The following is a 17,050-nucleotide window of genomic DNA, read 5'->3' as shown; positions in this document are numbered from 1 at the left end:
ATATGGAATCTATACCATTATTTAAAATACATAAATTTAATATGATTATTTTTGTTTGTATATGTAACTGCTTAAACAAATTCGGTAACACCATTATTCCTAAAAAATGAAATATTATAGATTTGTTTATTTACAATTTTTTTCAGTAAAAATGGGGTAATGGTTTAGGGAAAGGCCGGACATCCCGACTAGGTCGGCATACCCAGCTAAATAACCCAATCCCGAACCCGAATATTATTAAAAAGCAAAGGAAGAGTATAGAAAGGAATAAAGAAACAGAAAGAGGAGAACAGAGCAAAACTAAAATCTAAATTGCTCATCGAACTATAATCCTCATAAATGAAAGAATTACAAAACGATGGAGATGTATTCCACTAAACCAAATTAGGAATAGTCGTTCCGTGCTTCGCTAAGGCATCGGCAACTCGATTCCCTTCACGATAAATGTGAGAGATGACCACACGCATATGTTGAAGATGGAGCAAGCAATCAAACCATGCAAAACACACTTCCCAATGCACCTTGTGAGTTTTAGATTTTAAAATATGAACCACAAAGCTCAAATCACATTCAATCCACAGTGAGTGTCCGCCCTTATCCTAAGCAATTTTGATTGCAAAAATGGCAGTCCGAAGCTCGGCAATGTAAGCGAGCGAAGTCTGAACAGGAAACGAAAACGAACCTCGCGGGAAACCACAGGCTGCACGAAAAACACCACTAGCTCCAGCAACAACTGGACTGCCAAAAACAGATTCATCTGAATTAACTTTAATCCAACAAGGGGGAAGAGCTCGCCAAATGACGGAAATGATCCTAGGAATGCTAGGACATCTAGCGTCAAGGGAGAGATGCTTCAGAACCGCATAGTCCTTTAAACAATTAGAAACCGTTCTGCGGGAAAATACATTTGCTTCCCAAATGAGATCCCAAAGCCAGTGAAGACAGAGAAAAATGCTAGCAGTCTCTCCTTAAAAAAAAGACAAATTTCTTGTGTGCCAGATTAGCCAAACAGTGTTCACAATCGTCGAATTCCATAAAGCACGAATCTGCAAACTGAACTTAGCCTCGATAGCATCCGTAATTAACTCTTTGAGAGTGACATCCAAGTTTATCCGAGTCTGAAAAGTGGAGGCTATCGAGGTCCACAAGGCTTTAGAAAAATGACAATGAACAAACATGTGATCCAAATCCTCTTAGGCTAATAAACACAATGAGCAATGAGAAATAATATTCAACCCTTTACGTCTTAAAATGTCATGAGTTGGAACATACCCCCTCTAGGCATGCCAAAAAAGCATAGAATGGGAAATAGGAATAAAAGGCTGCCAAATAAAGCTGCACCAGCGAATTGGCTGGTACGAGGTAAGAGATTTAACATATTTCTTGATCTTAATTAGTCATGAAGAGTTATTAAATGTTATTTATTAGGTTTGTAATAGTTAGTTTTTATGTACTATGAATAGTTATCTTGTATAGGCTACAAGTGAAGAAGCACAAGTTAAAGAGAAATAAAATTTAAGAAAAGCTTCCTCCTATATTTCTTTCACTTCTTATATTCTTCTTTTCTCTCCAACAAACCCAAGTTTGATTCTTGGGGTATATGCTTTTGTTTCTAATATTAATCATCAAAAAAGGCTCTGCTCTGGTAAGAAATGAGCTACCCTTTACACAATTCCACTTTTGAACTGATCCCTTAAAAGCAACCCTTTCCACAATTCCATACACTTTGATATGGTGTTTACACAGGAATTCAACTACAAGAACTCACAAACAACTGATCATATTTAATACTTCACTGTAAAAACCAATAATGTACGGAATTCAAATAAATCTACATCAGTACTGGAAACTATAGATATTTGAAATTGCAATCTCACGTATAAATTTATTCCTTAAGCTTCTAACTTCAATGCATTTCACATCAATGTTTAGCAACACAATAGTATGTTCTTGCACTTATCGTGTTGTCGTGTCCAAAAATTGACAACCCCCCAAACCAAGGGTTAGTTTTGAGCCTTTGTCTCATTAATTCGACCCTCTTAGAAATTTTGTTTTACCTCCGCCCAGTTGGCCTGAATATAATTAAGAGCTTCTTAGGACTTCTAAAATAATGGAACTGCCTCTAGTCCGACCTAATAGAATTTTTCCCTATCCAAATTCGGTACATTGATGACAAGCCGGGCAGGTACTACAACCCATGAATAAGTCGTGGACCACCCTCCGTGACCCCCTCCCTTTACCTCTAGCTTTACATTACATCTAACGCTTTGACATTTAGTGACAAAGATATTTCTTGGCCTTCTCTCTTATTCCTATTCTCTGGCTTCTTTTATAAATTATCATCATTTCTTCTATTATTCAAATATCCAACTCCTTTTTCTGCCATTTTTTCCTGTTATTGCGTTTGAGAAGATCCATGAAGATGATATAAAGAGGATAAGACTTTGTTATTGCTTGTTCGTTTACTATTTTTTATCTCCAGAATATGTCTTGCTTTTCTTTTCGGTAATATATATCTTTCCTGTACACTACATATTCCCATTATTTGATAAAAAAAAATTGTTAATTTTTTTTTGAATAAAGGCCCGAAAATGGTCTAGAACAGGAGCCGAACATCCCATCTAGGCTGGCACCCCCTACTCCTGCATAGAACAATCCCAAAATATATTAATAAATGAAAACTAAGACAAAGGTTTAAAGGGTGCGCAAATGCGCAATGTTGCATCGGTCATCAAAAATAAAAGTTCGACAAAAAGCAAGGCCCAAGGCCACCAAATTAAATCGGGGGATGCCGCACGATTTCGTGCCCAATAGATGTGCTTGATCATAATTCCAATACTGGAGAAATTGGATAGACATTGTAGCCATTCTTGTCTGATTAATCCAGTGTTTGATTCTTATTTCTTCCTACATCAATTCAAATTTCTACATCAATTCATGTTTGAATATTTTATAGGATATATCAAAATTAGATATTGTAGTTGACAACAAATAAAATATTGTTTTATTCCGGAAACAATTTGAGTCCTTCTAAAAATTCAATTTCAATCCTTGCCAAATATCATTTTAGTCTCTTTATTTCAACAAAATTATCATTTATATCTCTATATGTCATATTTGGCACACGAAAGAGGGACAGAGGAGGCGATGACATAGCTCTCTCTGCGGCGACCATGGCTTTCCCGTCATCCTCATCTATTGGTACTTGGGCAAAACGACTTAGCACGCCACCAAAGAGGTATCAATGATTATTCTTTTTTGGAACTGTACGGTTTCCGTAACCCCAAAACTCAAAGAGCACTGAAGATGCTCTGTCAAACTCACAGTCCAGATTTGGTTTGCTTAGCTGAACCCATGATGAATTTTGATTCTGTTTTCCTTGCTTTTTGGTCCTCTCTGGGGCTTTCACTTATCTCTTGCAACAATCGAGCATGCCCCTCGCTTTGGGTTCTCGCTCGTGCTTCAATTACAGTTTCCAATGCTCTTATTCATGATCAACACCTTACTATGGACATCTGTGTAGGTAACATTTTACAAAGAATCTCTTTTGTCTATGCTAGCAACTCAGTAGTGGGGAGATTGGAGCTGTGGGCAGATCTAATTGGTATGGCTGATCATAATACTCCTTGGGCGATGATTGGAGATTTTAACATCATTATTGGGGCTCATGAGAAGTCTGGGGTTTCTCCCTCTGCCAGGTCTTGTGCGGACTTTCGTAGTTTTATCAGCAGCAGCGGTCTAATTGATGTTGAGACATCAGGTCCTCAGTTTACATGGAGTAATGGTAGGCAGGGGGCAAATCATGTCGAATGCAGGTTGGACAGAAGTTTCGTGTCAGAAGCTTTCAACGATTCCTGGGGATCAGTCAGTTGTACTGCGCTACCTCGTCATTGCTAGGATCACTGTCCACTTCTTCTAGTATGCAAAAATATTCTGGTTCATGTCTCCCGGTTCCGTTTTCAATCTATGTGGATTACGCATCTCACATTGAGGGAGGTGGTGAGAGCGCACTGGGACTCTTCATCTCTTTCACTTCCACCGGCTCAGGTATTATTCCAGAAGCTTCGTTCATTACGTCTTGTGCTCCGCAACTGGAATCACACTGTCGTTGGGAAGGTAGATGAGAACATTAAGCAGGCATCGTCTCGTCTAGCTTCAATTCAGCAGGATATTAGCTCTTCCGGTTGGTGTTCGGATCGTCAAGCGAGAGAGTTGGCTGCCCAAGGGGATCTCGATCTACAGTTGCTCAGAAAAGAGATTTTCCTACGCGATAAAAGCTGGGTTAGATGGCTGGCGGCAGGGGACAGAAACTCTACTTTCTTCCAGCGCGCTGCGAAGGTGAAGAAAGTAAACCAGGGGATTTCTTCAATGAATATCGATGGAGATCTTACTTCTGATATGGACAGAATTTCACAGCATGTGGCAGAATTTTACTCTCATCTGTTTGCTAGAACTGACCCTATGGTTAATCAGGACGTTATTGCATCGGTTATTCCTCATTCGGTTTCAGACGAAGATAATAATGCCCTCACGGCTTTACCTACGATTGAAGACATTAAGAAGGCAGCTTTTAGCATGAGCAGAGACAGCGCCCCCGGTTTGGATGGGTTTGGAGGATCTTTCTACCAAGCTTTCTGGGATATTATAGAGCATGATGTGTGTAACATGGTCCGAGACTTCTTCAGAACGGGCTTCATTTTCCCTAATTTAAACTCTAGCTTAATGGATTTACTTCCCAAGACTCCGGGAGCCAATTGCATTGATAATTACCGGCCGATTGTCATGAGTAATTTTGGTTACAAGATCATCTCCAAGATTTTAGCTGACAGACTTACCGAACTAACTGCCAGAATTGTCTCAGCTAACCAGTTTGGGTTTATGAAAGGCCGTAGCATTCACTAGTGTATAGCTGCTGCCTCGGAGGGGGTGAACTCGCTAAGTAAAAATTCCTATGGAGGAAATATGGCTCTGAAAATAGACATAAGGAAAGCTTTCGACACTATAAACTGGCAATTCCTGCTTCTAGTTATGGAAAATTTTGGATTCTCTAGTAAATTTTAGAGATTGGATTCGTAACATTCTCACTTCCTCTCGAATCTCTATTCTTCTTGGGGGGCAGCAAAGGGTTATTTTGGTTGCTCGAGAGGGGTTCGACAAGGAGACCCTCTGTCGCCGATTCTCTTTGGCCTGGCGGAAGACTTTTTTAGTCGCTGGCTTGGTAGTGAAAGGGAGGGGCTGTTTAAACCAAGGGAAGAAGAATAAATGAGGGTCTTTGGTAAAAAAAATTAATCTGCTAAATTTTTTAGTTGGAAGGATCAGCGAAATACTTAATTATAATTAAGTAAAATCTCAGCCTTTAAATTGAATCTAAGGGCTGAGATTTTAGGAACAGATCCCCTCCTGTTTCAATTCAACGGGAGGGGATCCGATTCCATTTTTATATGTTCCCTTCATCAACACTTAGGTTTAATTTTTTTAAAAATAGATAATGATGAAATTTGTCCAAGCAAGAGGAGGATTCAGATTCTTCATAAGCTTCATAGATGACCATACCCGATATGGTTACATCTACTTGATGAAGCACAAGTCAGAAGCTTTTGAGAAATTCAAATGCTTCAAGAATGAAGTAGAAAATCAATTAGGAAAGAAAATAAAGACGCTTCGATTTGATCGAGGTGGCGAATATCTTTCAGATGATTTTCTGAATTATCTAACTGAATGTGGGATATGCTCACAATGGACACCTCCCTATACACCACAACACAATGGTGTGTCCGAGAGGAGAAACCGTACCCTATTAGATATGGTACGATCCATGATGAGCATGGCCTTACTTCTAAAGACGTTCTGGGGCTATGCCTTAGAAACTGCCCTCTTCACCCTAAATCGAGTACCAACTAAATCCGCTAGTTCCACACCATATGAATTGTTCGTTGGTAGAAAACCCGTGTTTTCATTTATGAGAATATGGGGTTGTTCAGCCTTTGTCAAACGCATTGCGTCCGACAAACTAGATTCGAAATCTGATAAATGTTTCTTTATTGGATACCGTAAGGAAACTATGGGATATTACTTCTATCATCCAGATGATCAGAAAGTAATCATATCCAAGCACGCAACCTTCTTAAAGAAAGAGTTTCTCGAAGAAACACAAAAGGGAAGCATGATTGAACTTGACGAAGTTCAAGAAGAAGAAACACCGACTGAAACAACAGAGGCGGTTGAGGTACTCGAAGGAGTCCCATTAGATGAGACTCCAGTGCCACCTATTCGTAGATCACAAAGAGTTCATGAACTCCCAGTTAGATATGGTTTTCTAGTGAGAGATGATAATGAGGTTCCCGTGTTAGACGACGAACCCAAAAACTACGAAGAGGCTCTTACTAGTCCAGATTCTAAAGCATGGCTTGAGGCCATGGATTCTGAAATGGATTCCATGTATACTAACCAAGTGTGGACGTTGGTTGATCCACCCGAAGGGATAATACCCATTGGGTGCAGGTGGATCTTCAAAAAGAAGACAGACATTGATGGAAAGGTTAGCACCTACAAAGCTAGGTTAGTAGCGAAAGGATATCGTTAGAAGCAAGGAATTGATTATGACGAAACTTTCTCTCCTGTGGCTATGTCCAAATCAATCAGAATCATGCTTGCAATTGCCGCTCACTACGATTATGAGATTTGGCAAATGGATGTAAAAACAGCTTTCCTAAACGGAAACTTGCTTGAGGATGTATATATGATGCAGCCTGAAGGTTTCATATCGAAGGATGCAAATAAAGTTTGCAAACTTCAGAGATCCATTTATGGACTCAAGCAAGCATCTAGAAGCTGGAATAAGCGTTTTGACGAAACCATAAAACAATTTGGTTTTGAACAAAATTGCGAATAAGCTTGCATTTACAAGAAAGCAAGTGGGAGCTCTATAGCATTTCTCATACTATATGTGGACGATATATTATTAATGGGAAATGACGTTGCTCTCTTATAGTCAGTGAAAGTATGGTTATCTGGTAACTTCTCAATGAAAGACCTTGGTGAAGCAGCTTATATACTTGGTATAAAGATCTATAGAGATAGATCGAGAAGACTGCTTGGTCTTTCACAGGCTACATACATTGAAAAGGTGCTAAACCGGTTTAGCATGCTTGAATCGAAACAAGGTAACTTACCCATGTTACATGGAGTAAAGTTAAACAATCATCAATGTCCTAAAACCGATGATGATAAACGACGCGTGGCTGTAGTCTCGTACGCTAGTGCAATCGGTTCGATTGCTATGCACTAGACCTGACGTAGCGTTCGCGTTATCTGTAACAAGTCGTTACCAAGGGAATCCGGGAGACGAGCATTGGATTGCCGTCAAGAACATTCTTAAGTACTTGAGAAGAACTAAAGATATGTTCCTAGTGTACGGAGAATGTGATCTGAAAATAGAAGGATTTTCAGACGCAAGTCATCTCACAGATGAGAATGATTATAAATCCCAATCAGGATACCTGTTTATCTTGAATGGGGGCGCGGTCAGTTGGAAGAGTTCCAAGCAGGGAAGCGTAGCTTTTTCTACGACCGAGTCAGAGTATATCGCAGTTGCGGAAGCAGCAAAGGAAGCGGTTTGGATTAGAAAGTTCATTACAGAACTAGGTGTGGTGCCTGACATTGTCAATCCCATTACACTGTACTGTGATAAAAAATGGAGCCATTGCGCAAGCAAAGGAACCACGGTCTCATAATGCATCCAAGCATTACCTTAAGCGATACCACATCATTAGAGAGATTGTGGCTAGAGGAGATGTGAGAATAGAAAGAGTACCTATAGAGGACAACGTTGCAGATTCGTTGACAAAGCCTTTAACCTAGAGAATACATGATCGTCATTTAACTTCTACTGGGATAAGTTTTAGAAACAATTGGCTTTAGTCCAAGTGGGAGTATGTTGGGGTTTAGTGTCCTATAGACAATTGTTCTAGGATACAAACTTAATGTAAATGAATTGTTCTTTATATCATTTGTTTAAAGAGATATATGTTTTATAACTATATAAAGGCAATCCCTTTTAAGCACTAATTAAAGTCTAATAAAAGGAAATCCGTAAGTTTATTTAAAGTGATTATAAAGTGTTCATACAAGCATGAAGTGAGACAAAACTTTATAGTAAACTGATAAACTTAAAACCACCCCAAGTCAAGTGATATGTTTGGGATTGACATATCACTGTTGAGACTTGTATGTAACAATGTCTTCTGTCCGACAGAAAGCTGATCTCACAAGCTTCATATATACAGATATCTGGACAGTTACATAGATCCGATGAAACGTTGTTCATTAGGATTGGGGATCCGATTTGAGATAACAGGATGGGTAGATTCATCCTTGTCACCTGTTCATCTCATTGGTATTAATAGGTATAACTAATCCTCAGACTCAAATGAATATTAATTGGTATTCTGGATTACGGAATATGATGCTTTGACTGTGGTGTAACATGATCCTTAACAGAGATGACTCTGGGGTGTGAACAGTAGACGTTGGGTATCACAGGAAGTAATTGCAGAGTCGTTATATATTGGATTGAGCATTTATCACTCCCGATAAATGGGAGATACATCCATGGATCGCTTGTGGAAGACTCGACTCTAAATCCTTGCAAGGTGATAGCTTAAGAGTAAGAAATACAGATTTCACTTAACCTATCTTTTTGAGTTGACTCGGCCTGTACAAGTAAAACGAACGTCTCGCTATATGTGACTTGACATCACCCATAGTCATAAGATTCAGTTCAAGGATGTAGTTGATAAAGGATCGAATTATACTGTAACTAATACGGAAAGGTTAACGACAGAATCAACCTGTCTTCTTATAGCTCTGGGGGAATGATTACGGACTTGCTAATCACATACTCTGTACATCATTCCGTTATGCAAAGATTAAATATAATTCTTTGAAAATTAATTTAATAACGTTGCATACGGCTAGAAGCAATAAGAACCTAATGGATCACACATAAGACTTGGAACCTAAAAGAGAGATAGATGTTAATTAATTGATAGAAGCCCAATTGAGCCCAATAAGGCCCATGGACATAAGGGGGTCGAAATTCATGTAGTGATATACATGAATAATTAATTTGATTTTGTTAATCCTAATTAGATTAGGAATATGAATTAAATTAATTAAGAGATAATTAAGTTAGGAGTTTTAATTAGATTAATATACTCCTATTATTATCCAATAAGGTTATTATTATTATCCTTAATATATTAGATATATAGTGAGATAATAATTAGAAATTCTATTCCGAATGGAATTCCTATTCAGTAACCTAATTCTATCTAACTAGGGATTAGATACAAGAGATTATAAATACCCCTTCCATTGAGATTTTCGAAATCCAAGAAAGCCATACCCTACTTGTGATTTTCGAAATTCACCTAGTCCAAGAGAGAGAAAATTCGACACCCCTAGTTCGAGGACGAGATTTCTCTACGGCTTCGTTTGATCAATTAATTTTTCATCTATTTCTTTTATCCTTGATCTTGTGTTGATTAATTAGAGGCAATCTACTTTGGTTGCTATTCAACGGTTTATTCTAAATTAATCTTCCCGTGTTTTATTTCGTGTTTGGGAACTCGAAGAAGAAAAACAAATAAAAGGGAGAAATTCGTTTTACTAGGGAGAAATTCGTTTTACTACTCCTACATCAGGTCAGTTCACGATTTCATGGATTCACGGAGATTAAACCGTCGGATCGTCGCGATTTTTGGACAGGAGCTTCTAGACATATTCTTCCACGTTTCCACCGAAGGGATTGTCGTTCGGAGGTCTGGAAGGTCTGTTTCGGATAGGGGCAGATTGGTAGACAGTTTCTATCTCTTTTGAAGTTGTGGGCACTTCGTTTGCAACGGTAGATAGAACTTCTAAAAGGTATTTCTTCTTATCCTTCTTTATATGAAATAACGGTTAACGGATCTTGTGGTTAAATGGAAATAGGTTAAAAAATTTATATTTCCACTGCTATACCTTAGCCTGGATTGGTGACCACTGAATCCGTAGGTTGAGAGAGCAAGAATGCCGAATCGAGATGAGCTCTTGGCCTGAAAAAGGCTGCTTGCCATGCTGATGTACTCGGCCTAGGCGGGCGGCGGTTCAGAGGGGGGACAATCCCTGTTGTGTGTCTACCTACAACGGGATTCTCCAAATAGGCCCTCAATCGATCCGCTGTAACTGGTCCATAGATGTTTCCCACAGCTCCTGCACAAACTTCCATGAAAGAATCTGGCAACATTTCCCTTTCATCGTGAATAATTGGTGCATCAGGATCAATCCGGCCAATTCTTGTTTGGGGATTATTGACTGAAATTGGTATTGACGGTGGTGTTGTTCCAGTTGAGAGGTTAGACCCTCCACTTGCCATTTTTGTGATTGTGAACTAAGACCTTTTTGGATTAGAACTTCCACGTTCACCGTACCAATTGATGACTGGTGGTGAATTCTTGATCGGTGATCTTCCCTGCGGGGGGCACCGTTGGGTTCGGCGGGGGAAGCTCCGATGCTAAAGTCAGTATAATGTAGTAGAATAAACTGTAAGCACAAGGAATGGTTAAGGATAACGTGAATGTGTACCTTAAGAGCTTAGGATGCAAGTTATTTATAGTCATGTAGTTATAACTCTTGGTAACTAGAAAGTCTCCATTAATGCCTCATTAATAGCGGTTATTGATCTTATTCAAGTATGACCGTTAGCTCATTAATGGGTTATTAGTTGCCTTTATCGAAAATTGGCTCAGCCGTTCAAGGGGCGGATCGAGATGAGATGGCGGGTCTCCCGTATGTTTGACTACGGATAGCGTATGGAGGAATCCATGTGATCCGCCATCCAGGTGACTTGCTTGATACGCCATAGCTTTCCCGATCGTCTTAATACGCGGTCGTTTGGTCAATTGCTTTTTTAGTCCCGTAAATAATATCTGGATGTTATAAGTCATATTCCTCACTGAACACTATCTTCAAATATCAAAACCATCAATCCGAATTACTCTAGATGGATATAAAAATCATAAAATCACAATATGCTCAAATCTCTTTTCACAATCAAACTTCCAATTTATTCCATGACCATAAAACCACTTGACTTCAATTAACTATTTTCACAAAAATAATCACAATCATTAAAATCAATGAATATTTTAATATAATTAAAATTGGTAAAAATTTATATAAAATCATCAATTCATAATTTAATCCAATTCCAAAAATTAAATAGTTCAAAATATTCTATCGATAAAATTTAATATGGTTTAGAAGTAAATATTTTTATTGGACTATTTTCGGTCACCAAAACAAAATTCTAAACTGAATAATTAATTAGAACTATTAGACTCGTTAAACCATGTTAAACTACTAAGAGTATATTCATCCTAATTTTATATTCAAATTTATATAGACTCTATTTGACAAATATTGATATTAGTCCTTCTAATTTATAATTTATTTTAACTCGACAATTTTAAGTCACTTAAATATTATTCAAATAACTTAAAACTAAATTTTAAACCAAACATTTTTATCGGACTATTCTCGTTTGTCACCGAAATTGTAATGTGTAAACTAAACTGATATCGCTAATTCCGACATGAGATTCAGTTAGACTCGTGACACTGCTAGGAGTCTATCCGTATAAATTTTTCTTTTCAATTTTTTACATTATCATTATTTTTAATATATAAAAGTTCAGACGGACAATTTAATAATTAACTCGCACCAAATCTTTCCGTGACAGAAACTTTTAAATAATCGTCGATTGTAATATCTAACTACAACAGTAGTAAAGAGAAAATAATATTACCTCTTAAACGTTACAAATCATATTACCTCGTGAACGTTACAAATATTAATGAGTAATGAAATTTAGGAGTCATGGAATGGTTTATGAAAAACAAATATAAGATTTTAATAGACAAAAAAACTAATTAATTGTATTATAACAAATAAGAAAATAGAACTAAACAAAAAGATAACATATAAAGTTACTAGGAAAAAAAATATAATATGGTTAATTTAATTGTGACATTTAGTTTAAATTGGATATATTTTGTAAACGTTAAGCTTAAATTTGTATTATTTTGTAAACATTAAACCTATATTGGTGCTATTTTGTACTTGAGGCCTGAATTGATGCTATGTTGTAAACCTTAAGCCTGTATTGGTGCTATTTTGAACGTTGAACCTAAATTTGTACTTTCCAAAAAACCTTAGGCCTATTTTGGTATCTTATCCCATAAATGAATAGCTAATTGGAAATCGGAAGAAAAGACAATGCAAAGAGAAGAAGTTTTACCTGAAAATTGACGGTCGGGAGACTCAATGGGAACCTAAAATTTCATAAAGCTGGAGTTCAGCGCCGCCACCGATTCTAATCGAACTGTGCATTGGATTTATAGAAAAGGCATAAAAGGGGAATACCTAACTTTGGGAAATCTAACTTTATGCGGTGTCCTTTTTACGATATTTTTATATTTTATTTTGTTTATATCCAAATTAAAAGAATAAGGTCAAATTTAATCCTAGGTTTCAAGTGTAAATTTAGTTATAATATATTAAATTATAAACATAATGTGAAAAGTAGATAATCAAACCAATCTCTAACTTAAGTATCGGAGTGTCCCCGACGAACCCAATAGCGCCTCACATGGAAGCATTCCAGTGAAGGAAATTCCGTCAGATATCAAGGCTGAATTAAATAATTAATTACGAAAATGGCCCAAATTAAAATACGGGTGAAACAATCAATGTCAATCGTGCCAGATTGTCTGTATAAATCATATTAAGGTGTCTATAATTGTCATCTACAAAATAATGTTTTTTAGGTATTTTACCAAGACAGAGGAGTAAATTTTAAACATTTTTTACATTAAATATGTACTGCAAATATAACATGTACAAGTTGCAACTTGTCATTAAATATAATTATTTTTTGTTAGAAACATTAATTATTGATTATAATTTCCCACTAAACCTTCTCGTCTATTCAAATTCCAAGTTCCAAAACAAATATAGTTATTACTCCATGTATGCCCAATGATAGAAGGGTTGGGGGATTCGAAGAGACACATGTTTTACATTTATGATGTATTTTGCATTCTTAAATAATTCTTTCGGATGACTATAATATATGCATTATTTACTAGCAAACGTTTCATATTTTTCCAATTTATTGTTCTTCCACCGCAGCTATAGTCAGTAAGTAATAATGGAGGAAAGCGATTCATCAGTTGGTTACAATGAGGAAAGCGATGTTGGGCTTATGGAGACTAATATATATAGGCCCAACTGAAGCGATGGGCCCAACTGCAGCGATCCAACTGGGTAAATGTAACCTCTTTCTCTATAATCTGTATCTTATTCATTATAGTGAAATATCCTGGCTTGGTAGTGCCTCCAGACGTAGTCATTCTAATCGAGTGGCGAACTGGGTAAACAATTCTTGTATGTTTGCTTATTTTTCGTTTATCGTAATTTCAATCATTCCTAACAACTGGTATCAGAGCGAGGGTAATTACGATGGGAGACGGAAAAACCCCTATGGAGAAATTCGATGGTTCGGATTTCGGTTTCTGGAAGATGCAGATCGAGGATTACCTGTACGGTAAAGATTTGTACCCGCCTTTGGGTGAGCAGCCGGAGGATATGTATGATGAAGAGTGGAAGTTGTTGGATAGAAAAGCGATGAGCGTGATTCGCCTGTCGCTGTCCAGAAACGTGGGGCATCACACGGTGAAGGCAAAGACCACGAAGGAGATGTTGGAGATCTTGAGTTCATTGTAGGAGAAGCCTTCCACGGTAAATAAAGTTCATCTGATGCGGCGACTGTTTAATCTGCAGATGACGGAGAATATAGCAGTGGCGACGCACCTGAATGATTTTAATATGACAATCACTCAATTAAGTTCTGTAGATATTGATTTCGACGAAGAGGTATTAGCCCTAATTCTGTTATCTTCTTTACTAGAGAGTTGGAGCGGCACTGTTACTGCCCTAAGTGCTTCAGCAGGGAAAGAAAAACTTAGGTTTGATGCTGTCAAAGACTTGATTATAAGCGAGGAGATTCGCAGGAAAGAGTCAGGTTCCACATCTGGATCAGCCTTGAATGCAGAGAATCGGGGCAGGTCAGATCGCAGCTCAAAGTAGAATCGTGGCAGGTCTAAGTCCAAAGGGAGAGGGAAACCTGTGAAGGACAAGAGCCATATCAAGTGCTGGAATTGTAATGAGAATGGTCATTACAAGAGTGAATGCAAGGCACCGCAGAAGGAGAAGTCAGTGAATTCAGCGAGTGAGGATTTTGGTGATGCATTGATTCCGAGTAATTGAACTGCAGAAACAGCAGCAGAAGCCCTGGTATTGAGTGTAAGAAGTCCTCTGGAGTCTTGGGTATTAGACTCAGGAGCTTCGTTTCATTCATGTAGTAGTGCAGATTTGATGGAAAACTATACCCTTGGGAAATTCGGAAAGGTTTATCTTGCTGATGATGAGCCTTTGGAGATTGTAGGGAATGGAGATGTTTCGATCAAATCTCCGAATGGATCTGTGATAAAGCTGTCTGGAGTAAAGCATGTTCCTGGCGTAAAGAGAAATCTGTTGTCCATTGGGCAAATGGATGATGAAGGTTATTGTGTAATCTTTGCAGCTGGTGCTTGGAAAATGACCAAAAGGAGCCATGGTGGTTGCCCGTGGTGAGAAGGTTGGATCGTTGTACTTAATAGACAACGTTTTCAATAGCATTGATGTCGTGAGGGAGAATTTCAATGGAGATTTGTGGCACTGTCGTCTTGGTCACATTAGTGAAAAGGGGATGAAAGTGCTGTGTTCAAAGGGTCTGTTGCCGGGTCTGAAATCTACTGATCTTGGGCTGTGTGACGATTGCATCTTTGGGAATCAGAAAAGAGTCAGTTTCTCTAAGGGTGGCAGAACTTTGAAGAAAGAGAAGTTGGAGTTAGTTCACAACGATCTATGGGGTCCTGCACCTGTGAAATCTCTTGGTGGAGCTTTGTATTACATGACCCTCATTGATGACTCCACTAGGAAAGTGTGGATCTATTTTCTGAGAAAGAAATCTGATGCTTTTGATTCCTTTCGAAAATGGAAGGCCCTGGTTGAGAATGAGACAGGTTTGAAGGTAAAGTGCTTGAGGTCTGACAATGGTGGAGAGTATGAGCTTAGGGAATTCAAGGAATTCTGTGCTGAGAATGGAATTCGCATGGAGAAGACTCTGAAAGAAACTCCTCAAGAGAACGGAGTTGCAGAACGAATGAACAGAACTCTGTGTGAGCGTGCTAGAAGCATGAGGCTGAAGTGCGGACTTCCGAAGACGTTCTAGGCAGAAGCAGTTAACACTGCAGCATTCTTGATCAACAGAGGGCCATCGAGTCCCTTGGAGAGTGGCATTCCTGAAGAGGCTTGGAGTGCCAAACAGGTAAATCTATCCTTTCTACGAGTATTTGGATGTGATTCATATGTCCATATTGCTCCCCTTGAGAGAAGTAAGTTAGATGTGAAGTCTATTAAGTGCACGTTTATTGGATACGGTGGTAATGATTTTAGATATTGGTTCTGGGACAGTCAGAACAGGAAGATTATTTGCATTCGGGATGTTGTTTTCAACGAGCAGATAATGTACAAGGATAGTCTGGGCGCATCTAATACTGGTGATGCAGGACCAGAGGTCATGGACCTAGACATCACGAATTCTGGTGGGAGTAAGGAGGTAGTTGTGGAGGAGACAGTTGTGGTGGAGGCAGTTGTGGAGGAGGCAGTAAGGAGGTAGTTATGTTTTCAAAGCTTTATGAAGTCGATACACCTTGCACTCCTCTCCCTTCTTCACATATCCCTTTGGTTGTTCAACATACACTTTTTCACTAAGTTCACCATGTAGAAAAGCACATTTGACATCAAGTTGAAATATTTTCCAACCTTTGTGTGCGGCTACTGCAGTGATGGTTCGAACAATGTCTAGTCTTGCAACTGGAGCATAAACCTCTGAGTAGTCTACTCCTTCCCTTTGCGAGTACCCTTTTGCTACGAGGCGTGCTTTGTATTTTATCACCTCACCATGTTCATTCCTCTTAGTTTTGTAGATCCATTTGACCCCAATTTTCTTAGTACCGCTAGGTAAATCTGTTAGAACCTATGTCCTGTTCTTCTCAATACACTGAATTTCAGAATCCATTGCAATCGTCCATTTTTCTTCTTCAACAGCTTCTTCAAAGAATATAGGATCTTCAACATCACATATAGGCTGTCTCGTCTTCTTCACTTAGATCCTCCCCACTTACATACTCTCCCATCCAAGTTTGCATCCTCCTATCTCTCCTATTCATTGTTTTATATGCCCCTTCTTCATTTTGCTCTTCTCCTTCACTATTTTCTTGTCTCAAAATGTTTTCTGCCCCACTATCAAGATCTGTATCTATCACTACAAGAAATTTGGTCTATAACGAGAGTTAATCTCGTCGTTAATTAAATAAATACCGTCGTTATTAACTTATAACAACCGTATATACCGTCGTCCACCCTCGTTAAAACCTCCGACGCTAAAGGTATTAACGACGGTATACCGTGTCCCGTCGTTAAAACAAAACAACGACTGTATGCAGCCTGTCCTTACTACTCAATAATTAGGACAATAATGACCGTCGTTGTTAACTGATTTCACCGTCGTTATTAAGACGTATTAATGGGTGAATAAACGGTCATTATTCACATAATTCACTGTCGTTATTATGACCTTTTAATGAGTGAATAAACGATCGTTATTTCCGTTCTTCACCGTCATTATTATGAAACGTTAATGATTGAATATACGGTCGTTATTTCCAAAAACCACCGTCATTGTTATTATACTTTAGCGAGTGAATAAACAGTCGTTATTATAACCTTTTAATAAGAAAATAAACCGTCGTTATTTCCAATTTCTACCATCATCATTATAACATTCTCACGAGATAATAGACCGTCATTATTTCTATATGTACTGTCATTAGAAGTGATATTTTAC

This window comes from Euphorbia lathyris, chromosome 3 (assembly GCF_963576675.1).
Source record: "Euphorbia lathyris chromosome 3, ddEupLath1.1, whole genome shotgun sequence".
NCBI lineage: Eukaryota > Viridiplantae > Streptophyta > Magnoliopsida > Malpighiales > Euphorbiaceae > Euphorbia > Euphorbia lathyris.
The sequence above is the reverse complement of the archived record's forward strand: the minus strand, read 5'-3'. Positions refer to the sequence as shown.